The following is a 15,652-nucleotide window of genomic DNA, read 5'->3' as shown; positions in this document are numbered from 1 at the left end:
GGAGGCGTCGCTCTCTAACTGGAAGGGAATGGTCTCGTCCACCGCATGCATCATTGCTTTGGCAATGTCCCCTTTAATGCGGCTGAAGGCCGCGCAGGCCTCGGCTAAGAGGGGAAATGCGGTGGACTTGACCAGGGGGTGGGCTTTGTCTGCGTAGTGAGGGACTCATTGGGCGTAATAGGAAAAAAAACCCAGGCACCGTTTGAGGGCTCTGAGGGTTTTAGGAAGAGGGAGTTCCAACAGGGGGCGCATACGGTCGGGGTCAGGGCCAATGACTCCGTTCTCCACGACATAGCCAATGATAGCAAGTCGGGTGGTTCCGAACACACACTTGTCCCTGTTATAGGTAAGACTCAGGGCTTTGGCTGCTTGGAAAAATCGTTGGAGGTTGGTGTCGTGATCCTGCCAGTCATGACCGCAGATGGTGATGTTATCCAGATATGGGAATGTGGCCTTCAGTTGGCACTGGTCCACTATCCAGTTCGTTTCCCTCTGGACGACCGAGACAGCATTCGTGACACCGAAGGGGACGCGCAGGAAGTGATAGAGCCTGCCGCCCGCCTCGAAGGCAGTGTAGGGGCAGTCCTCTGGGCGAATGGGGAGCTGGTGATAAGCGGATTTCAGATCTATGGTCGAGTACACCTTGTACTGAGCTATCTGGTTGACCATATCCGCGATGCAGGGTAGGGAGTACGCGTCAAGCTGCGTGAACCTATTGATGGTTTGGCTATAGTCCACGAACATCCTATTTTTCTGCCCGGTCCGAACAACAACCACCTGGGCCCTCCAAGGACTTGTGCTTGGCTCATTGATCCCCTCCCTGAGCAGCCGCTGCACCTCCGACTTAATGAGGCCCTGTCCCCTGCGCTGTACCTCCTGCTTTTAGTTGCCACAGGTTTACAGTCGGGGGTCAGGTTGGCGAACAGTGGTGGGGGAGGGATCTTGAGGGTAGAGAGGCTGCAAGTGGTGTCCGTAGCGCGGCTGTTGGCATGGTGTTGGGTGGGATGTGTGGGTCGGTGTGTGTGTGTGGTCAGTAGCGGGGTATGTGATGAAGTCCTACAGAACTGAGGATTTCTGTAAGTGATTGGTGGGAGGGGCCCATCATACTCCATTGTCACACTTTTCAGGTGGCTCTGGAAGTCGAGCCCCAATAGCACAGGGGCACACAGTTGAGGCATGACCAGTAAGACAAAGTCCTGATACTCTGTGCCCTGCACCCCCAATGTCGCTACACAACCCCCCCTGATGTCTGGTGTATGCGACCCAGAAGCCATAGCGACCCTCTGGCTTACCGGCCGTGACACGAGTCTGCAGCGTTGCACCGTGTCTGGGTGAATAAAACTCTCAGTGCTGCCCGTGTCAAACAGGCAGCTAGTCCTGTGCCCCTCCACCAGGAAGTCCATCATTGACCTTGCGAGCTGGTGTGGAGCGCTTTGGTTGAGGGTCACGGAGACCAGAGTTGAATTGCCATCCTGGTCCAGCGTGGTGGGGTGCCCGGTAAGCACCCGTGGGTCGGAGGTGGGGCGAGGTGGCGCCGACAAAGATGGCCGCCCCCATGTCTTGCACAAGGCAGGCAGGCAAGATGGCGGCGACCAAGATGACAACCCCCATGCCTCGCACGCGGCCCTGCTTGACCCCACTCGCGGTTTGGACTTACAGGCCTTGGCGAAGTGGCCCTTCTTTCCGCAGCTGGAGCAGGTAGCTTCTCGAGCCGGGCAGTGTTTCTGGGGCTGCTTCTCGAGTCCTCAGAAGTAACTGTTCGCCGACTCGTGAGTGGCAGCAGCCGTGGTCGATTCACCAGTGGGTTGCGGGCTCTGCAGCGTCCATGAGGCCGGCGAGAGATCACATGCCTGGAGAGCGTCAGTGTTGTGCAGAGCGGCCTCCAGCATGTCGGCCAGCTCGATCACCGAATGTAAGGTAATATCAACGTGTTCCAGCAGCCGCTGGCGCACGTACACTGACCTGATCCCCGTAACGAAGGCGTCTCTTACCAGGAGCTCCGCATGCTGTTCCGCCGTCAGCCCGCCACAATTGCAGGCCCGCACGAGTGTCTGTCGTGCCCGGACAAACTCAGCGCTCGACTCTCCTGCCCGCTGCTGCCTTGACGCTAAACGATGTCTTGCATAGACGGTGTTCACCGGCCGTAGGTACTTTTGTCTTTTGAGGGCATCCATCATGCCCTGGTAGTTCGGTTGGTCCCTGATCATGGAGTAGACCCGTGGACTGACCCTGGAGAGGAGAACTCTGTGCATCGTGGCAGGATCGGTCACTTGAATCTCCTCCAGGTACGACTCGAAGCATGCTAGCCAGAGTTCGAAAGCGTTGTTGGCTTCCTGGGATTGAGGGTCGAGATCCAATCTGTTGGGTCTTAAAATGCTCTCCATGTTTTAAAATTGCTGTTAATAAAATCGATGCACCATCAATAACTCTCGGAGACCAGAAGTGAATGATAGGCTTTTATTGACAGCGAAAAGGGAACACAACATCTCGGAGACTGAGGGAGGAGCAGTGCCCCAATCGCCTTTATACAGGGGTCTGTGGGAGGAGCCACAGGAGCAGTCAGCAGAGGGGTGTGTCCAGACAGGTATACATAGTTCACCACACATGTATAAAAGATTGGATGACTGACAGGAGGCAAAGAGTGACAATAAAGGAGCCTTTTCTGATAGGCTGCCTGTGACTAGTGATGTTCCTCAGGGGTAATTTCCTTTTACGTTGTATGTTAATGATTTGGATGATGGAATTGATAACTTTGTTGTCAAGTTTGCCAACTATATGAAGATATAGAGATGAAGTAGGGTGTCTGTAGAAAGACTTCGATTGGGAGAATGGGCAAAAAAATGACAGATGGGAAGTGTATGGTCATGCACTTTTGCAGAAGGAATAAAGGTGTAGACTTTTTTTGAAATGGGGAGAAAATTCAAAAATGAGAGGTGCAAAGGGACTTGGGAGTCCTTGTGCAGGATTCCCTAAAGGTCCACTTGCAGGTAGAGTTGAGTTAAGGAAAGCTAATGCTATGTTAGCATTCATTTCAAAAGGACTAGAGACAAAAACAAGGGTGTAATGTTAAAGGTTTATAAGGCATTGGGCAGACCACATTTGGAATATTGTGAACAGTTTTGGGCCCCTTATTTATAAAAGATGTGCTGGCATTGGAGAGGGTCCACAGGAGGTTCATGAGAATGATCCCAGGAATGAAAGGGTTAACACAAATGAAAGAGGAAAATTGGCTCAGCTGTGATAAATTGGCAGAGCAGACTCGATAGGCCAAATGGCATAATTCTGCTCCTATATCTAATGGTCTTAACGTATGAGGAGTGTTTGATGGCTTTGTGGTTGTATTCTCCGGAGTTTAGAAGAATGGGCGGAGGATCTCATCGAAGCCTATTGAATATCGAAAGGCCTAGAGAGTGTGAATGTGGAGGGGATGTTTCCTATGGTGGGGGAGTCTAGGACCAGAAGACACAGGCTCAGAATATTTCCTCATTTCACCCTCTTTTCTGAGGCTGTGCCGTCTGGTCCTCGACCACGACAGGAAAGCGGCTCACAGTTGGTGTGAAAATCAAAATGTGCTCATTAAACAATAAATTTAATACAGAGTGCCAGGTGTTTCTGGGCGGAAGAGCTGACTGGAATTCGAAAGTGCTTCTGTCTAAACTGTTGGTACCGTACTTTCTATTCAAAGCAAAAGTGACCCGTTTAAGTGTTATTACTGCAGAGAACACAGGCAGTTGGGGCAAATCAGATGGATGCCAATTAGGCATCAAGAGGGACAGGTAACTCATATGGAAAACCATTTCAAACATAAAAATGCACTGGTGTAAGAAGACGTGTAAATGTTAGGGCAATCATACAACTGGGATGAACAAATTACAGATAGGCCAACTAAATAAATAAAAGATTTGGAGTCAGGCAAATAGAGAGATAGATTGACAGTTGAATAAATAAATTGAGAGGCAAATAACTATTAAACAGGCATTAAGATAAATAGATATGCCATAATATAAATAGAGAAATGTGAGATTAGATAGATAGAGAGATGCAGAGATTGATGTGCTGTCATAGAGATGGAAAGAACGCTAGACAGACTAATTACTTCAACAAGACATGAATATTGTGTGAATCCTTCAGAAGGTGTCTCTGTACCAGGAGGGGGCACCGGTGGCTATCCCACCTCGAGTTCAGGTTTTCATCAGCTAATGAGGCGGAAAAGTTACTAAGTCCGGCAGCTGTTGTTTGTTGACTTTGGTAAGCAGCAGCTGTACACTTTCATTATCTGCATTTTTTCCAAACCACTACCTGGAGGGAGTGCAGGCCAACTGCACACGCTCTGAGAGGGAGGCATGGGCCGCCATTTTGGGGAAGCCTTCCCACTGCTCAGCAGGAGCACGGGGATTGGGTCTCTCACTCCTTGACCCTCGGGGAGTGCTTGGGCCATGGGTTGTGGGTGAAAGGTGAAAAGTTTAAGGGGAACATGAGGGGAAACTTCTTCACTCAGAAGGTTGTGGGAGTGTGGAATGAACCGCCAGTGCAAGTGGTGCGTGTGAGTTCAATTTCAACGCTTAAGAGAAGTTTGGATAGGTACGTGGATAGTAGGGGTATGGAAGGTTATGGTCTCAGTGCAGGTCAATGGGAGTAGCATGGAGTAGATGGGCTGAAGGACCTGTTTCAGTATTGTACTTTTCTATGACTCTATCAACATCGAAGCTTTATTAAGATACTCCGTTGAACAGATAGAAATTAATGGGAGAGTTAATGGTGCAGTTATGAGTGGTTGTTCCAGAGGAATTGAAGACGGGCTGAATCCCTGGTGATCACACTGGTACGTAGATGGCACAGATCCATCGGGAATGGCAACAGCTCAAAGAGTGGGAGGAGCCGAACTTTGAGCACAAGTAACCCAACTTCATAATGAAACACAAGAGATTCTGCAGATGCCTGAATGCTTGAGCGGTACACACAAAACGCTGGAGGAACTCAGCAAATCAGGCAGCATCTACGGAGCAGAGTAAATGGGTGACATTTTGGACTGAGATCCTTCATCATTAACCTCAAATTGTGAGCAGTTTTGGGCCCCATATCTAAGAAACGATGTGCTGGAGTTGGAGAGGATCCAGAGAAGGTTTATGAAAATGATCCTGGAATAAAAGGGTTAACATATGAGGAGAGTTTCATAGCTATGCACATGTACTTGCTGGAGTGTAGAAGAATGGGACCATTGAAACCTACCAAATATTGAAAGGTCTAGACAGAATGGACATGGAGAGGATATTTCCTATAGTGGGGGAGTCTTGGACCAGAGAGCAGAATCAGGTTTATTATCACCGGCATGTGACGTGTAATTTGTTAACTTAGCAGCCACAGTTCAATGCAATACATAAGCTAGCAGAGAGAGAGAAAAAATATAGTAAATAAATAAAACATAATAATAAATAAACAAGTAAATCAATGACATATATTGAATAGATTATTTAAAAATGTGCAAAACAGAACTACTGTGTATTAAAAAAAAGTGAGGCAATGTCCAAAGATTCAATGTCCATTTAGGAATTCGGATAGCAGAGGAGAAGAGGCTGTTCCTGAATCGCTGAGTGTGTGCCTTCAGGCTTCTGTATCTCCTACCTAATGGTAACAGTGAGAAAGGAGCATGTCCTGGGTGCTGGAGGTCCTTAATAATGGACGCTGCCTTTCTAAGACACCACTCCCTGAAGAGGTCCTGGGTACTTTGTAGGCTAGTGCCCAAGATAGAGCTGACTAGATTTACAACCTTCTGCAGCTTCTTTCAGTCCTGTGCAGTAGCCCCTCCCTCCATACCAGACAGTGATGCAGCCTGTCAGAATGCTTTCCATGGTACAGCTATAGAAGTTTTAGAGTGTATTTGTTGACATGCCAAAACTCTTCAAACTCCTGATAAAGTATAGCTGCTGTCTTGCCTTCTTTATAACCACATCGACATGTTGGGACCAGGTTAGATCCTCAGAGATCTTGACACCCAGGAACTTAAAGCTGCTCACTCTCTCCACTTCTGATCTCTCCATGAGGACTGGTGTGTGTTCCTTCGTCTTACCCTTCCTGAAGTCCACAATCAGTTCTTTCGTCTTACTGACGCTGAGTGCCAGGTTGTTGCTGTGGCACCACTCCACTAGTTGGCATATCTCACTCCTGTATGCCTTCTCATCACCACCTGAGATTCTACTAACAATGGTTGTATCGTCAGCAAATTTGTAGATGGTATTTAAGCTATGCCTATCCACACAGTCATATGTATATAGAGAGTAAAGCAGTGGGCTAAGCACATAACCCTGATATGAGCCAGTGTTGATCGTCAGTGAGGAGGAGATATTATCACCAATCCTCACAGACTGTGGTCTTCCGGTTAGGAAGTCGAGGATCCAATTGCAGAGGGAGGTATAGAGGCCCAGGTTCTGCAACTTCTCACTCAGGATTGTGGGAATGATGATATTAAATGCTGAGCTATAGTCGATGAACAGCATCCTGACATGGGTATTTTTGTTGTCCAGGTGGTCTAAAGCCGTGAGGAGAGCCACTGAGATTGTGTCTGCTGTTGACCTGTTGTAGCTTTTCAAAAATGATTAATGGTATTAAATGCTGAGCTATAGTCGATGAACAGTATCCTGACACAGGTGTTTGTGCTGTCTAGGTGGTCTAAAGCCATGTTAAGAGCCATTGAGATTGCATCTGCCATTGACCTATTGTGGCAATAGGCAAATTGCAGTGGGTCTAGGTCCTTGCTAAGGCAGGAGTTCAGTCTGGTCATGACCAACCTCTCAAAGCATTTCATCACTGTTGATGTGAGTGCTACCAGACGATAGTCATTAAGGCAGCTCACATTATTCTTCTTAGGCACTGGTATAATTGTTGCCTTTTTGAAGCAAGTGGGAACTTCTGCCCGTAGAGTGAGATTGAAAATGAATACTCCCGCTAGTTGGTTGGCACAGATCTTCAGAGCCTTACCAGGTACTCCATCGGGACCTTCCGCCTTGTGTGAGTTCACTCTCTTTAAAGACAGTTTAACATCGGCCTCTGAGACAGAGATCACAGGGTCCTCAGGTGCAGCAGGGACCTTCACAGCTGTAGCTGTATTCTCCCTTTCAAAGTGTGCATAGAAGGCATTGAGTTCATCTGGTCGTGAAGCATCGCTGCCATTCATGCTATTGGGTTTCGCTTTAGAGGAAGTAAAGTCTTGCGGACCCTGCCAGAGTTGCCGTGCATCTGATACCACCTCCAACCTCATTTGAAATTGTCTGTTTGCCCTTGAAATAGCCCTCCGCAAATCATAGCAACACACACAAAATGCTGGTGGAACACAGCAGGCCAGGCAGCATCTATAGGAAGAAGCGCTGTCGACGTTTTGGGCCAAGACCCTTCGTCAGGACCTTTCGTGAGTCCTGATGAAGGGTCTCGGCCTGAAACGTTGACTGTGCTTCTTCCTATAGATGCTGCCCAGCCTGCTGCGTTCCACCAGCATTTTGTGTGTGTTGCTTGAATTTCCAGCATCTGCAAATTTCCCCATGGCTCCACAAATCATACCTGGTTTTCTGGTACAGGTCTGTGTTGCTAGACAGACCCAGCCTTCATCAGACGATGTACCTCCTGGTTCATCCACGGCTTTTGGTTTGGGAATGTACAGTAAGTCTTTGTAGGCACACACTCATCCACACAGGTTTTAATAAAGTCGGTAACAACTGCAGCATCTCATCCAGGTTCGAAGATGAATCCCTGAATACAGTCCAGTCCACTGATTCAAAGCAGTCCTGTAGGAGCTCCTGTGTTTCCCTTGTCCAAACCTTCCTGGTCCTCACTACTGGCGCTGCAGTCCTCTGTCTCTGCCTATACTCAGGGAGTAGAAGTACAGCCAGGTGATCAGACTTCCTGAAGTGAGGGTGTAGAATAGCACGGTAGGCATTCTTGATGGTGGTTTAGCAATAGTCCAGTGTGTTGTTTCCTCTGGTATTGAGAGTGATCTGTTGATGGTAATTGCTTAGTGATTTTTTTCAGACTGGCCTGGTTAAAATCTCCCAAACTGATGGTGAAGGCATTAAGGTGCGTTGTTTCATGCATGTTGATCCCATTGCTCAGATCATCTAAAGCCTGCTTGACATTGGCCTGAGGTGGAATGTATACTGCAACCAGAATGACCCCAGAGAACTCCCGTGGTAGGTAAAAAGGACAGCACTTAACTGCTGGATATTCCAGGTCTGGTGAGCAGAATTGGGTCAGCACTGATATATTTGTGCACCAAATAAAGTTGATCATGAAGCATTCACCCCCACCTCTGCTTTTGAGAGACTCTGTAGATCTATCCTGACCGTGTATAGTAAACCTGTCAATCAGAATCGCTACATCTGGTACAGACTCAGAATGGAGAAACATCCCTTTAGAACAGATTTGAGGAGATTTTTTTTTTAGCCAGAGGGTAGTGGACCTGTGGAATTCATTGCCACAGCTGGCTGTGGAGTCCAAGTCATTAGGCATATTTGAAGTGGAAGTTAATAGGCCTTGATTAGTAAGAGTGCCAAAGGTTATGTGGAGATGGCAGGAGAATGGGGCTGAGAAGGATAAATAAGTCAGATATGAGTTAATGATTGAGCAGATTCAATGAACCAAATGGCCTAATTCTGCTCCTGTGTCTTATGGTAAACAGTGTAGCAGATCGTTGGACAGAGCCCACGTTTTCTCTTTGCGATCTCCTTTCTCCCGGCCATCTGGAAATATCTCACTGCTCTCTGGCTCTGAGTCAGAGGAACAGTAGCCACCAAGTTAGCACAGAGGCTCAGTGTGGTGAGGACACAGAACACAGGAACAGGCCCTTCTGCCCACCATGCTGTGCCAAACTAATTAAGACAATGTCACCTAATTAATCTAATCCCATCTGCCTGCACATGGACGGTATCCCTCCATTCCCTGAATATTCACGAGCCCATCGTAGAGTCTCTTAATGTCATAGAGCTTCTGCCTCCACCTCCATTCCTGGCAGCCCATTTACACATCTCCTCTAAACGTTCACCCTCTCTCCTTACATGCATGCTATCTAGCAGTAGACATTTTGACCGTGAGGTCTTGATCAACGTGGGTTCAAATCCAATCACTGCAGCTCCGAAATTTAATTTCAAGTAATTAAGTAAAGTGAAGATGAAATGACCAGATCAGTCACACTGTTGTCCTTCAGAATCAAAGTGAGGTTCGATGTTATATTCACAATGTGCACACAGGCGAAAAGAAAATCTTACGAGCCGCAGCGTCACAGGCACAGAGCATCACGACAACAGCTTTATGGAGAAAAATAAATACAAACAAGTTATTACAACACACAAAATGCTGGAGCAGCTCAGCAGATCGGGCAGCATCTATGGAAATGTATACATAGTTGATGTTTTGGGGCAGAGACTCTCCTTCAGAACAAAGTCCCCCCCCCCCCCCACTCTTCTTTTCCACTGATCTTTACCTCTTTTCTCTTGCCTATTGCTTCTTCCTGGGTCTCCTCCTCTTTCTCTTTCTCCTATTATCCCCTCTCCTCTCCTATCAGATTACTTCCTCTCCAGCCCTTGACCTTTCCCATCCACCTGGCTTCACCTATCACCTTCCAGCCAGCCTCCGTCCCCTCCCTCCACCTTTTTATTCTGGCATCTTACCCCTTCCTTCTCAGTTCTGAAGAAGAGTCTCAGCCCGAAATGTTGTTTTTTTTTTCTTTTCTGTAGATGCTGCCTGGCCTGCTGAGTTCCTCCAGCATTTTGTGTGTGTTGCTCTGGATTTCTACAGTTTATGTTAAGCAATAGATCAAATATATCAAATATACAGGTTGATCTTCACTAATCCAGCACCATTGGGACCTGAGGAGTGCCGGATTACTGAAAATGCCGGATTACAGAAGGATCACATTAAGCAATAGCAAACTGCCTCATCATACCTTTAAAATATTTGGTAAGTCAGTACAAGTTAGATAATAATGAAACAGAAATTTTAGATGAGTAGCAAGTGAAATTTTAATACTGTACAGGCACAGATAAAATAAAGGGTACAGGTAAATGTACAGGAAATAATTTATACAGAATAGTTGAGTACTCCCGCTTCTAAAGTGAGGACATGATTTGAGAGTTAAGGGGCAAAAGTTTAGGGGTAACACAAGGGGGAATTTCTTTACTCAGAGAGTGGTAGCTGTGTGGAACGAGCTTCCAGTAGAAGTGGTAAAGGCAGGTTCGGTATTGTCATTTAAAGTAAAATTGTATAGGTATATGGACAGGAAAGGAATGGAGGGTTATGGGCTGAGTGCGGGCCAGTGGGACTAGGTGAGAGTAAGCGTCGGCACGGACTAGAAGGGCCGAGATGGCCTGTTTCCTTGCTGTAATTGTTATATGGTTATAAAGTGAGACGTTTAATATACCTTCAGGCAAAGTTACATGTCTGCAAGTGTGGGGTTGTCAGGATCATCAGCATCTTCCATCTTGAAAAATTTGCTGAAACTGGCATCTTCAGGAACTGTTGATGATGGTGGTGGCAGCACCCCTGGGTGAGCAGAAGCAGAAGTCGGAGAAAGGAGATCTTCTATACGCCACATTTCACGCAACCACCAGGTGGCCGGGGATTCTTCGCTGGGCTCTTCCCTCTTCACTCTCAGTTACTGAGGGAATCTTCGTTAGTTTATTTTCCTCCGTTCAGTAATATGCTTAAATTCAGCGGGTCGCCATGTCTGACCTGAGGTCGTAAGCAGATGAGAACAGAGCGCAGGCCAGGCGACACCAGAGGGCAGTGCGCGACTGCCAGTGGGGGGTGGAGAAAGCGGACCGACCCAGTGCGCGTCAGCTCGCCTGCCGCTAGCGTGTGAGACAGGCGGGTGCCGGGCAGCCACGCCTCATGCAAGTGATATTAATAAATGCAGGAATCGCCTGTCTGAGCTTACAAGAGCACGCCAACACGTGAACAGATCTAGCGCAACGAAAAGAATGTGCAGCAGATTGGTATGGTGGCCTGGGAAATTTGAAATTACAGATGCGTGGAAAATTTGGAACCAGTGCCAGATTATTGAAGGAACTGGATTATAGGTAGTCAGGTGGTTGACTGTATTATAAATGTTAATTATGTACACTATATAGATTATATATACAGTACTGTGCAGAAGTCTCAGGCACATATATATAGCCAGGATGCCTACGACTTTTGCACACTACTGTATCAGGAGCAAAGAATGTTGAGTGTGGAAGGCTGCAGGAGGCGTGTGGTACAGGTGGCGGAGAAGGAGTGCTGTGGGTACAGACACCCCCAGCACAAGACACCAGGTCAGTTCATTTGATTCCAAACAACTGGTTTATTAACATAAACACGAGGAAATCTGCAGATGCTGGAAATTCAAACAACACACACAAATTGCTGGTGGAACGCAGCAGGCCAGGCAGCATCTATAGGGAGAAGTACACTTGACATTTCAAGCCGGACCCTTCACCAGTCCTGATGAAAGGTCTCGGCCTGAAACGTCGACTGTACTTCTCCTTATAGATGCTGCCTGGCCTGCTGTGTTCCACCAGCATTTTGTGTGTGTAACTGGTTTATTGATCATTACAGAATGTCTCTCTGGTGCTTCCTGCTTCCTTCCCTCTCCCTTCGCCTTTCCCCAGCCATGATTCCCCTTCCCACTCTTACCCCAAAATAGAGACCCATATCAGAATCAGGTTTATAACCATATAACAATTACAGCACAGAAACAGGGCATCTCGGCCCTCCTAGTCCGTGCTGAATCCTTAATCTCACCTAGTCCCACCTACCCGCACTCAGCCCATAACCCTCCATTCCTTTCCTGTCCATATACCTATCCAATTTTACTTTAAATGACAATACCGAACCTGCCTCTACCACTTCTACTGGAAGCTCATCCACACAGTTACCACTCTCTGAGTAAAGAAATTCCCCCTCATGTTACCCTTAAACTTTTGCCCCCAACTCTCAACTCGTCCTCTTGTTTGAATCTCCCCTACTCTCAATGGAAAAACTCTCAATTATCACTCACATTTATCATAAATTTATGTGTGTGTGAGTGTGTGTGTGTATATATATATATATATACATACATACACACACACATATTCGTGTATGAGTAATGCAATAAGGGAGCAAAAATAGTGAGGTAATATTCACGGGTTTATTGTAAATTTAAAAATCTGATGACAGAAGGGAAAAAAATGTCCCTAAAATATTGAATGTGTGCCTTGCCTTCAGGCTCTTGTACCTCCTCCCCGGTGGTAGCAATGGGAAGAGAGCATGTCCTGGGTGATGGGGATCCTTAATGATGGATGCCAACAGCGCCATTTGAAGATGTCCTCGATGCTGGGGAGACCTGTGCCCGTGATGGAGCTGGCTGAGTCCGCAAGCCTCCGCAGCTTTTTCCAATCCTGTGCAGTGGTCCCTCCACACCAGGCAGTGATGCAACCTGTTAGAATGCTCTTTCAGGTACATCTGTAGAAAGCTGCTGGAGTCCTTGGTGACGTATGATATCTCCTCAAACTCCTAAAGAAATTAAGCTGCTAGCAATTCTTTGAAATTGCATCAGGATAGATATTCAGAGATGTTGACATGCCAAAACTTTCCACTGCTGACTTCTCAATGAGGATTGGTGTGTTACAGCTGTTGAGTGCAAAGTTGTTGTGACACCACTCAATGCCAGTAAGACCAAGGAGTGAGATATCAGATCTATCTCACTCCTGTACGCAATTACGCAATTACACCCTACCTCCAACAGCCACGTCCTGCAATCAAATAAATAATCCCAGGATTTTATTTCTGACAAAACATGAACGATCTTTCAAAATGATTTTCTGCCTGAGCGGGAAGAGTGGTAAATGCAATGAGCAGAATAGGGTCTCAAACCATTAACATGCTTGTAATGATCACAGTGCTCGAGTAAGATGGAGAGCTGTAATGGGCTGCAAATTAGTGTTGGCAAATTTAATGTTCAAGCACGTAGTGTTCTTGTTTCAAGAACTCTCTGTTCTACTCTAATAGGGGCTTTCACTTGCCCCAAGTAAACAAACCAAACACCTGCATGGATATGATAGAGAGGTATTTGATATCAGTACTTTCAATAATATCATCAAGAGTATTAATTTCAGTGGCACCACCACACTTCACTGCCGGAGCATCAAACAATCTGCCGGAGGAACTCAGCAGCTCGAGCAGCACTTGTGGAGGCAGGTGAGGGGTGGGGCGAGGTTAAGAGAAGGAATTTAATTCATTTATTTAGAAATACAGACCTCCAAGAGGACCACAACCTTGCTGTGGTTTGGAGTTTTGCGCGTCTCGTTGACCCGTAGAGCTGTGTTGTGCTTTGGCTCTTGGTAGGGTAAATGAATACAAAAGAACAGGAACTGGCCCTTCCGGCTAATGAGCCATGTTACCCAGCAACACGCCTGTGTACTACTGACCTAATCACAGGCCAATTTAATCACCCGTTAACTTACTAACTGGTAGGTGAGGGGAAACCGGAGCTCCTGGAGGAAACCCACACCATCACGTTCAAACTCCTTCCAGACGGTGCTGAAATTGAACTCTGAATTCTGACACCCCAAGCTGTAATAGCGCTGTGCCGACCGCGACGTTACCGTGGAGTCCTGTTTATCAGGGTACGGGGTCGGAAGCCTGCACTCGTGCCTCCACAGTTCAGTTTGGTTTGTTGCTGACTGCGTCACGGGCAGGAATAGAAACGCCGATGCCCAGGAGTGAAAAGGACTGCAGGAAGAGATGGGCACAGCCCAGTCCATCACTGAGAAGCTCTCCCCACCACTGAGCCCTGCCACAAGAAAGCAGCATCCATCATCAAGGACCCCCACCATCCAGGCCACACTGATTTCTCATTACCGCCATTAGGCAGGAGGTACAGAAGCTCTAGGTCCAACACCACCAGAACAGTTTATCATCCTTCAGACCATCAGGCTCCCGAAGCAGTGCGGACAAGTTCACTCAGCACCACTCTGGACTGATTCTGCAGCCTACAGACTCACTTTCAGGGACTCTTCACAACTCCTGTTCTCAGTATTATTTTTATTTGTAGCTTTTTCTTCTTGGCTCTTTGTCAGACTTGGTTTATCGATAGTTTTTTTTGTAAAGTTCTACTGAATTCCTTTCCTTTCCTGCAAATGCCAGAAAGAAAACTTATCTCAAGCTAGTACATGGTAACATATATGTGCTTAGGTAATTCGTTTACTCTGACTTTGACCTTGGAGAAAGGAGGGATAGGAGGGGACCAGATGAAACAAGTGTTCAGCCAGAGGCGTTTTTTCGGGGCAGATATGGCTGAAGTGAACAGACATACTTTTAAGATGATTGAGGAAAGTAATGAGGGAATGTCAGAGGGAGTTTATTTTACAGAGTGGTGGGTGTGTGCTCTGCCAGGAGTGATGGTAGGGGCAGGGAGATTAGAGACATTTAGGAAACTCTTAGAAGGATGATAGAAAAATGGAGGGCTATGAAGGAGGAAAGGTTAGATTGATCTTTATCAACTTCATTATGTGCCATGTCATATGATGTAGGCGATCACAGTCTTTGACCATAATTGTTTTAAGCAATTTTTTTGTACAAAAGTGGTTTGCCTCCTTCTGGGCTGTGCCTTTATAAAGGGAGTGACCCCAGCCATTATCAATACTCTTGAGATTGTCTGCCTGGCGTCAGTGGTCACATAACCAGGGCTTGTGATCTGCACCGGCTGCTCGTACGATCATCCACCACCGGCTCCCATGGCTTCACATGACCTTGCTCATGAGTGACCTGTAGGCTAGCGGAGGGAAGGAGCACCTTACGCCTCCTTTGGTAGAGGCGTATCTCCGCCACGCCACCTAAAGAATGATCTTAGAGTCGGTTAAAAGGTTGGCACAACATTATGGGGGGAAGGGCCTGCAGATTGCAGGGATGTGCTAAGTTCTATGTTTTATGTGCAGGCAGATGAACTATTTAAGTTGGCATCATGGTTGGCACAGACTCTGTGGGAAAGGGGCTGTTCCTGCACTGTTCTGTTCTATGTTCTTTGGCCATCAGAGGTGGAACAATTAAGAGCAGGGGTGATTGGCAGAGTAATGTTGGATGGGCACAGAGCGATCCTGAAGGGATGGGGAGATTATCACAACAGGCATTTCGACACAAGGATGAGAACTTGTTCCTCTCAGTTTTCCCTTCGCTCTCCATTTTGATATCAGTACTTTGATGTCACTTCTCTGCTGAGAAACAAATTGATTCTTTCTCCTTTCTCCCATGGAGAATAATGCACAAGGGCAGATAATGATGTAAATTATGTATTCAGTTGTAGAGGTGATTATCTTTTAATCTGGAACTCCTTCTGCTAATGGCCTGCTGAAAGGATACTCCTTTATCAAAGTGTAGTATTTACACGCCTCACGATGTTCCCGGCCTATCCTCCACCCAGCCATGTCGCAAGCATTTCAGATGAAATTCAGCTTCCAGTGCACAAACTCCCAAGGTCACTTTTTTCTCTCCACTTTTGCTCTCTCAGATAAAGCCAGCAACAAGAGGTGCCTTGAGTAATTGTTTCAACCTTTCTATCTTGCATTTTAAAATTTTCGCTCTGTCTCCCCTCCCCCGGGTCTTTGTAACAGGTTCCAATTTCTACTGCCTTTCAGACTAAGGTTCTTCTCCA

This window comes from Hypanus sabinus, chromosome 6 (assembly GCF_030144855.1).
Source record: "Hypanus sabinus isolate sHypSab1 chromosome 6, sHypSab1.hap1, whole genome shotgun sequence".
Lineage (NCBI taxonomy): Eukaryota > Metazoa > Chordata > Chondrichthyes > Myliobatiformes > Dasyatidae > Hypanus > Hypanus sabinus.
This window is presented reverse-complemented; position numbering follows the sequence as displayed.